The 8,532-nt window shown below is 50.1% G+C and overlaps 1 protein-coding gene across 2 annotated transcripts in view; it reads right to left on the bottom strand.

Moving 5' to 3' along the window:
- Nucleotides 1-7,554, bottom strand: part of BOC (BOC cell adhesion associated, oncogene regulated) — a 54,320-nt gene extending 46,766 nt beyond the window's left edge. For both annotated transcript variants that reach the window (XM_083881881.1, XM_083881880.1), the window contains exon 1: nucleotides 7,125-7,554. The gene's annotated coding sequence lies outside the window, so the exon portion shown is untranslated. The remainder of the gene's footprint in view (nucleotides 1-7,124) is intronic.
- Nucleotides 7,555-8,532: the final 978 nt, after the last annotated feature.

Below are 8,532 nucleotides of genomic sequence, written 5' to 3' on the forward strand. Positions count from 1 at the left end.
GCTTGTCTTGCCCTACAAGCCTCCAGCTGCAGGAATGCCTGACAGCTACAAGCCTGATACCTTGCTTGGACAGCTGAGGGGTAGGGAAGTCCCCACAGGGACTCAAGACCTAGCAGATATCAAGCCCTGCTCCTGCAAGGGTCCCACAGCTCTGCTGTGCTCTGGCTGGCCATGCCCAGAAGTTAGTAATGGGGTGCTCCTCACTGGATTCAAACCCCATTACAATTGGATTATGGGGGCCATCTTGCTCTCTTTCTGCCAAGATGACTCTGGCTTAGAAGCTGCACTTCAAGTACCTGCAAGCCAGGATGTGTCTGAATAGCCACTTAGGAAACAGGGTCCACTTCCATGCAGGAGTGGGTGGTCAGGACTAATCTGGGCAGCTGTTACACTGGTGACAGTGGGACATCCCACAAACCCACCACACCATGACCCTGTACTGAAAAGTGAGGATGCACAAGTCCCATTGACTCTCCACTGCATCATCAAAGTCAGCTGAGGTGTTTTGAAATATCCCACCCAGCATGTTTCTGAAAACATCTCTTGACACTGGGACTCAAACCCAACCCTTCAATCTGACAGTGCTTGGGTTTGTTAAATAAGCAGCTTTCTTCTGGAGAAATGAAACACAAAAATCATACGCCCATCACCGTTCAGAGGCCCCAAAGAAATCTCTCACTGACAGCAGCAGGCTCCAAAAAAGCTGGACCAGCCAGTCCTTTTTACCACCCATATCCAACAAATAACAGGAATCTTCCTGCTCCAGAGGGCACTGCCATCCAGAGAAGTGCTGGAGCAATGAGAATGCTCTCCACATCAGCTACAGCTCAGGGAGCAACTTGGGACAGAAGGCACTAGATTAAATTTCTTCAGCATCCAGAGCACTATTGGCTTCCAAATAATTGTCTATTTGTGTGCGTGCATGCACAAGAATCCTCGCTCCATGGTCTGTCTTTGTGCCAGCATATTCCCAGCGTTGCCACTCTCTAGGGACAAGGCCCATACTTGTATTCAATCTCAGCTTTGGCTCCCAAACACTAAGGTTTCAGATTATGTTTTAAAAAACATTTTCTCTGGCAACTGGGCTGTTAATGGATGTGATGTTTTTGCTCTCGCCTTCTCCCCACCTTTAAAAGCTTGGCACTAAAGGGCTTCTTTGAAGATAAGGCCAAAATTTCAGTTTAAGGGGAGGAACTTCATAAAGCAGATTGGAAGGAATGGAGAGGAGGAGGGGGAAAATAAAAAAAACAACCAACCCTGGAGCCACTTTGCCTGTTGAGATGTACACTGTACAGCACATAGGATTACAATGGACTCTCTGTACCACCACTGGCTGGAGCCAGAAGTTTGCTGCAGCTGCACTGCTGCTACCTACACGAGGCTCCCCAAGGGTCACACTCAGAGAGGGTTTTGCTATAGCTGCACACCAGCCTGCCCTCCAAACCAAAAGCATCCTGCAGCCCCTACAGAGCCCACATCCACTCAGCAAGCAGGGGCACATGTCCCCTGAGGCAACCACAGGAGCTGCCCACTGGGCTGTCAGTGCTGCAGGAGGCTCTCTGCTGAAACCAACCATGGTCCTCATCTTTTTGAGGGCCAGCAAATCTCTGGCCTCTCTTGATCTCCAGCAGACCTATCCTCAACACCACAAGGAGGCAGGGAAGTGCCATTTAGTTTTGCAGGTGAAGAGCTGAGGCAAAGAGCAACTTGCCCCAGCTTGGGGGGAAATCTGTGGTGAAGAGGAGAATCAAATGCAGCTGCCCTCACATCCCAGGTTTGCACCCTAAAACACTGGCATCACTAAGCAAGGTGGCTGCTCTCCTTGAAAGTACCAGGATAAGTTACAGTGACGTTATCAGAAGAAGCTGAATTTTGCAAATAAATGTTGTATTCCAGGCCAGTGTATCCGTATTTGAGGTGTTATTTCTGAAAGACTACCTCAGTATGTTTGTATTACCACAGGATTTCTAAACCACACTAAACTCAACACATTAATACACAGGGCTCTGTCTAACCTGTCCTTTTGTCAACTAAAAGAAAAACAAAAAGTAACTTCATTCTGGTATTTGAAAACTGACAACACGTTTCTGACAGGGATCTTTACAGCTTTTCTCCCTGCACTGGTTATTTAAAGAACAGCAGAAGGGTCTGATGCACAGTCTTCAGACATACAAGCTTGTTCAGACTCGCTGACATTACAACCAGTGAACACATCCCTGCATTTGGCAGGGCCCTGGGTCTATGGCTGTACATGAAAGTACAACCTGCTAGCTAATGCCTCTGCCAGAGTGGACCTGAGAGAGCTAAAATGGCATTGCTGCTGCAGGGCTTGGGGTGAAAGATTTACTGCCTATGCCGGGCACAGAAGTTAATGGAAAATGACTGCTTTCCAAAACACCATCTGGCTTTCACACACACATATAGAGACACCACAGCCCAAAACCTCTGCAAGCTTGACAACAGTGGGTTTCCAGGATGCTGTGGTGTGCTGTGGACTTTGCCCAGCAATCCTCCAACACTGCCCCAGCACCAGACCCAGTCACCATCCTCACATCTAATGGCTGCTCAGGGAAGATGACTGGACACAGGGCAGCAGCCTCTCAAGAGCAGCTGAGCAGAAAGCAAAGTCTGGCTCTCACCTCTGTCCTGGCACACTGCCCACAAGGAGGGCAAAGAAGCTCGAGCACGTCCCACACGCTCCCTGACGCACATTTCTCCCCATTGATGCCACCAGAGCCAAAATAAATTGGCACTGCCTCTTACTCAAGAGCTCCTACAACACACAATGGCAGCCCTCAGAACCCCTCACAGGCACCCAGTCCAGGTGCTCTGCTACCAAACCCATCAGGCAGAGCTGAGCCTCCCATCCCACTTGTCCCTTTGCAGGGAAGAGAGCCCATTTTAATAAAGGGAGCATGTAACATCCTCAGGGCAGGGATCTGTTGCTCCCTGTTTAAGCAGAAAGCTCTGCACCACCCGCAGCAGCTCTGGGACTGTGTAAGCACCAAGTGGTTTCTTTTCCCTGCAATAAATATCCTTCTGAGCTTTCCAGCCAACTTGCTTCCACTGTGTCCATGCTCCTTTTGTCTTTGCTTCCCATGGACACTCAAGACAGCTGTGTTGCTGGAGCACACGCTCCTGTGGAGAGATTTTAGAAGACTTATGCACAAATATGCATACAAAGCAAATTTTGAAAGCTTCCCATTCTGCAAGCGTTCCCTCCAGAGAACCAGCTTCAAGCACTGTGTTCAGCCAATGGAGCAGCAAATAGCATGTCTGATTCAGAGCCAAGAGGAACTAGAGCCAGTATCAGGAAACAAAAAGATGCATGTGATACCTTATGTTGAACAATTACCCAAAGCACATTCACAAACCTGAAAGATGATATTCACCCCCATTCTACCTAAGGACCTGCAATTCATTTAATCATTATTCACCTTAAATGTTCTTGTGGCCTAGGAACTGGAATACATAACAACCTCTTAAACTGAGACTGACCACAGGAGCACCAGAACACACAGCAGCAGGTTTTTTCCCTCAGGATGTTTTCAGTCTAACCAGAAACAGGAAGTCTCCAAAGATTTTGCAAGAGAACTTTTTCCTTGTGGGATATCCCATCCTAACTGCAGAATTCACACTGCAAATTTTTAGCCTGGGAGGTAATGGTTTAAACCAAGAGATTTGCAAGCCTTGGTCTGTAACACACCAGCAGTAATGTGTCAAAATCACCTCTGCACCTTAAAGAAATCCAAGGGAATTGTGCCTCAGATATCAAAATGAACAACCCACCATTATATACTGCCAAAGGCACTTCTGGTAACCAGGAGTTACGTTGGCCTGCTGCTGTTGCAACACCTTGCAGGCTGAGTGACTAAACTGAGTCAAGTCTCAGCAGAGCTCAAGTCTCTGAAAACCCACCTGCAGGCCAACCTAGGCTAAAACAACCAGCGTGGTCCCCAACACACCTTTCCCTGTCATTGCTCCCCTGCTCCATGAGGCACACAAGGTGGAGTGCTGGGAGACAGCCTGTCTTTGCCTGGGAAAAGAGTGATTTTGGAGGCACAGAGGTGCCTCTCCAGCCCTGTGGCAGTCCTGAGGAGGCTCAGCACAACAGAGAGTTCTCTCCAGTGCACCTGAGTTCTGCTCTGAGAGACATGAGGGTGGGTACAGGTCAGCTGGCAAGAGCCAACATAGACAGCAATAAATGCCTCCTCCTACAGTGCTCAACCCATCAGCACAGGCTCTAGTTCCATTTTCTGCATGGTAACAGTATGGCACAGGGCTGTGGAGAAAATTCCAGCTCACAACAGGACATGTGCATGGGCTGAAGACCCAGCCTAAACACCTCCACTTCCAAACGCCTGCTTCCAGCTGAAGTGCCTTTCCTGTCCTGTCACCCAAGTTCCCTCCCACAGCCCAGGTAGAAGAAGCAAGAGTTGTTTTTTTTTTCCTGTGCTTGTTATCAGACTGCAAGGTTTCTGTGTGCCTAAGGGCATGTGGTTCAGGAACAGACCAGGAAACACTGGCAGGTAGATCTGGTGGTGTTTCAGTCAAGTGTTTCACTAACAATGACAAGAAACTGCAAAAATTCAGGTCTGCCGTAAATGAGTAATTTTTCTTAAGTCAGGAAAGGAAGTTTCTCCTCTGCAGCACTGGTGAGTATGAGGACAAAGCAGAAGCTGCTTGCTTCACTGCCCTGCCTGTGATGCTCCTTGCTCGGCAGGAGGCTCCAGCTGGCTCCCAAAGAGGCAATTCTACTGGCCCTGGTCAGCCAGGAGGAGCTGTACCAGCATCATGAAGGTATTGCAGGGCTGCCAGTTTGGTACTGAAGATTTGGAGGGATCTGTCTGCTGTTAGTTTTGAGGACACAGCAGAATTTCAAGCAGTGAAGTGGACTGAGCAATGATTCACCTGTCCTGCAACGGAGCAAAACTCCAAGCCAGGAGTCTCCCACTCTGAGGGCTGGAAAGATCTCTGCAAACACCAGACACTGGGTTTCACTTTGTAATCTCAAAGAACCTCATGCTCTGTGCTTCTGTATCATGTCAGTAGAAGGCACAGAGAAGCTGCCTTTTCCAGACTGTAGGGATACACAGAACTCATACAACTTACATGCTACTATGGAGCACACATACACACACATGCAGAATCATGAAGCTCCAATGCTGCTTCATTGCGCCAAGCAGAGAAGAAATGTGCAGATTCAGCTACTTGTACTGGGTTATCTCTCAAATAAAGGTCCTGTGTGTGTGTGTGTATGACTGGGAGAAAACTGAACTTGCCTTTCCCATCTGCACAGGACCTCTGTGCACCCTTCAGATGAACCTGCCTCACATTCCCCAGCAGGAAGCAGGGAGGACTACATTGTATCTGACTTCAACCCTCAGAGCAAACACCTACTGGGACCTCTTCTGCCTGGTATATGCAGGATGAGTCCCTGTAACTCTATCTGAAGGGGAGGATGAAGAAAAGGACATGGAACAAAACTCCATTTACTTCTTGTAAGAGAATATCACCCACCCAGCAGGGAGCTCACAGCTCTTCCTAATTGTCCTATTTACTTCAGAAGATCCCCACATGACTCCTAGTAGCATGGGAATTTATTTCACCTTCCTTTCTTTAGGTCACTTAAATAAACAGAACAAATCTTCACTGCAAACCTCATGATTTCTAATGAAATCCTTCCCCAAGACACGAACCTCAATATTCAACCCACTAATTTGAAGTGTCTGCCATATAAGTACATAGGCATAAATATGGGGGAACCCTCCTCTTAATCATAGGCACACTGAGTCAGTTAGTTTCAAAAGAAAACTAAGATAAAATTCTACTTACAAAATGCCCACATTCTTCTAATATTTTCCACGGTAGTTTTTTAGCCCATGGGAAAATAAATTCTAATGGCAGACTGCAAATGAACATATCAAAAAGACACTATGGTAGCAATATGGAAATTAGGAGAACTGGGCACCAAGAAAAACATTTAAGACATGCTGGGAATTACATGCGGGTGCTGAGTGTGTGTATGGATTCCTGTTATCCCACTCACATAATGCTGCAGAGAGGTCAAGAGAGTTTCTTTAAAACAAACAAGGACAAAAAAGCCCAACTTTAATAGACGTGAACTGCCTTTCACACTATGCCAGTGAAATAACACTTGGGGGTACCAGAAGCAGTTGGGGAAATGCCCAAAGATAGATTTGTATAAAGTACCTTCTGCCAGTCAGGGGTATTGGTTAAAGCCTATTATTTTCCAAAGTAAGTATTAGTATCTTCGGAGTGTCTTGCTTGGACACGGCTACAAATCCAGCATCCCACTTCTCCTCAACACCTTTTCTATTTACAGTCACCATCCAGACGATGTGCCAAACCAGGCAGGGAGGCAGGCATGCACAACTCCTACAACATCCCACTGCCGGGCAGAAAACTACTTCCCCTGACCCAAACCACTCCTCACCCTTGCACCAGGGTTAAAAACTGCTCGGTCACAAAAAAAAAAAGGACAAAACTCCTACTAACAGACAGACAGACAGACAGAGTGCCCACCCCCGCTTTTCTCTCTCTGCAGCAGCCCCTTCTCGGAGCACGAAATGCCTTCGCTCCTGCCGGAGACAGCTCTTGCCTGGAAACTCCCAGCAGCTTTTGACAAGAGTTGGAGCAATGGAGGATGGATCCGCGGCTTACTCTGCACGACTTCTCCTCCTCCCTCCCTCGCTGCTGGCCGTGCCCTCCCGCGCAGCCGGCGGTGAGGACGGGGCGAGATGGTGGCCCAGGCTGGGGGGATGTCCCGGGGGAGCCCCGGAGCCCCGCGGAGCCTGTGCCTGCCCCGGGCCCTCCACCGGCTCTGCCCGCCCCGCCGAGGGGGAAGCGCCGCAGGGAAACAGCCGAGCCCCCCATCCCACCTGCCCCAGCGAAAACAATCCTGTCCCGATGGGGACCGGCGGGTCTGCCCCGCTCCCCTGTCACATCTCCTGCATCCCTGGGCAGAGCCCCTTCCTCACATCCCCGCGCCAACTTCCCCAACTCTGGCGCTGCCTGAGGATGGATGGGGCGGGATCCCCATCGCCCATCGCCCGCCGCGTCCCCCATTCCCCGCCAGGGCCCGGCCCTTCCCGTTCACTCACCGCGGTCTCCAGTGGAGCAGGCGGGGGGAAACACAAAGATGCCCCAAACGAAGGGAAGCAACAAAGAGGCTTAACTCCAGGAGCTGGGAACTTCCAGGCCGGATCTGCGGGGAATTCACTGCACACACACACACACGCACACACAAGCGCACAGAGATAAAGAGAAAGAGAGAGAAAGGGGGAAAAGGCTGTTTTGGGGGGAAGGGGAAAGTGAGGGGGCCCTTGTTTTGGGGGTGGTGGTTGTGCTTTTTCTGTGATCCGGGGATGGGGCCGCGCTGGGCTCAGGCGCGGCGGGAGGAGGAGGAGGAGGAGAAGGAGGAGGAGAAGGAGGAGGAGGAGGAGGGAAGAGGCGCCGGGATGCGGGAAGCCAGACCCTCCATACGGGAGACGGCTTTTGGATGACTGAACTCCCAAACAATTCCCTGCTCCGGCTACTCCTGCCCCAAGAGCCTCCCTCCTTCCCCTCCCCCTGAGGAGGAGGGAAGAAGAGGAGGAGCCAGAGGAGGGAGAAAACTCCCAGTAAAACCCCTTCCCCACAGCCCGGCAGTGTCCGGGCCCATCCCCGAGCCCCAGCACCGTCATCCGGGGCTCCCCCCGCTCCCGGCCCGGCGGAAGAGGGAAATTGGGAGGGAAAGTTTGTTACGGGCGGGGGAGGCGGCCCCAGGGGCTCCCGGGCTGGCCCCGCATCCTGGAGTGACACCGGGGGCTCCTGGAGCGCCCCTCCCGGGCCGGCATCCCATCGCATCCTCAGCCGGAGTCAATGCCTAAAGGTCTTCTCTTCCAGCCAGCCCTTCCTAGCAGGTGCTTGGGCTCACGGAAAAAGAGACCGAGTGGTCTCACGGTGTCGGGCACAAATTTTTAGGAGATGCGGTGACACCACTCTCTGAGATTGAACCCCACCACTTGGTCTCCCTGCACCAAAGAGTGAATCAATGCCCCAAAACTTAAATTTACCCAGAAGTGCAGGGAAATATTCAGTCTTTCAAGGCCCTTCGGTAAAGATTGTCTTGAAACAAATCCGTCACTGAAAGGTCAGGATAGGCTTCTCACATTTCTGCCATGCACAGAACAGCACAGATGACAAATATGATCTGTAGGTTCTAAACGTGAAGTCATCGAAGAAGAAGGTGAAAGAGTTGAAGTTTTTCATCATGAAACCCATCCTCATAGGGTTTCAGAGTTATTCCTGCTAGTGGCACTTTAGGAGAGTTCTGACCTGGCTTATTCATTTCTCATAGGGACGATGCAAAGGATTTCGTGTTTTTTTCTATTTGTATTTGGGGTTCTTACTTCTTTGGTTTATTACATGGGTACTAAAAGATTAAAGCTGATTCTTCTGTAGGATTTTTTTGAGTTCCAAGGGAGCGTGTGTTGATGGCTTCTTCAGCTTTCATTTCAATGGGTGAGC

The sequence above is a fragment of the Zosterops lateralis genome (genome assembly GCF_965231275.1).
Source record: "Zosterops lateralis genome assembly, chromosome: 2".
In the NCBI taxonomy this organism is placed as follows: domain Eukaryota; kingdom Metazoa; phylum Chordata; class Aves; order Passeriformes; family Zosteropidae; genus Zosterops; species Zosterops lateralis.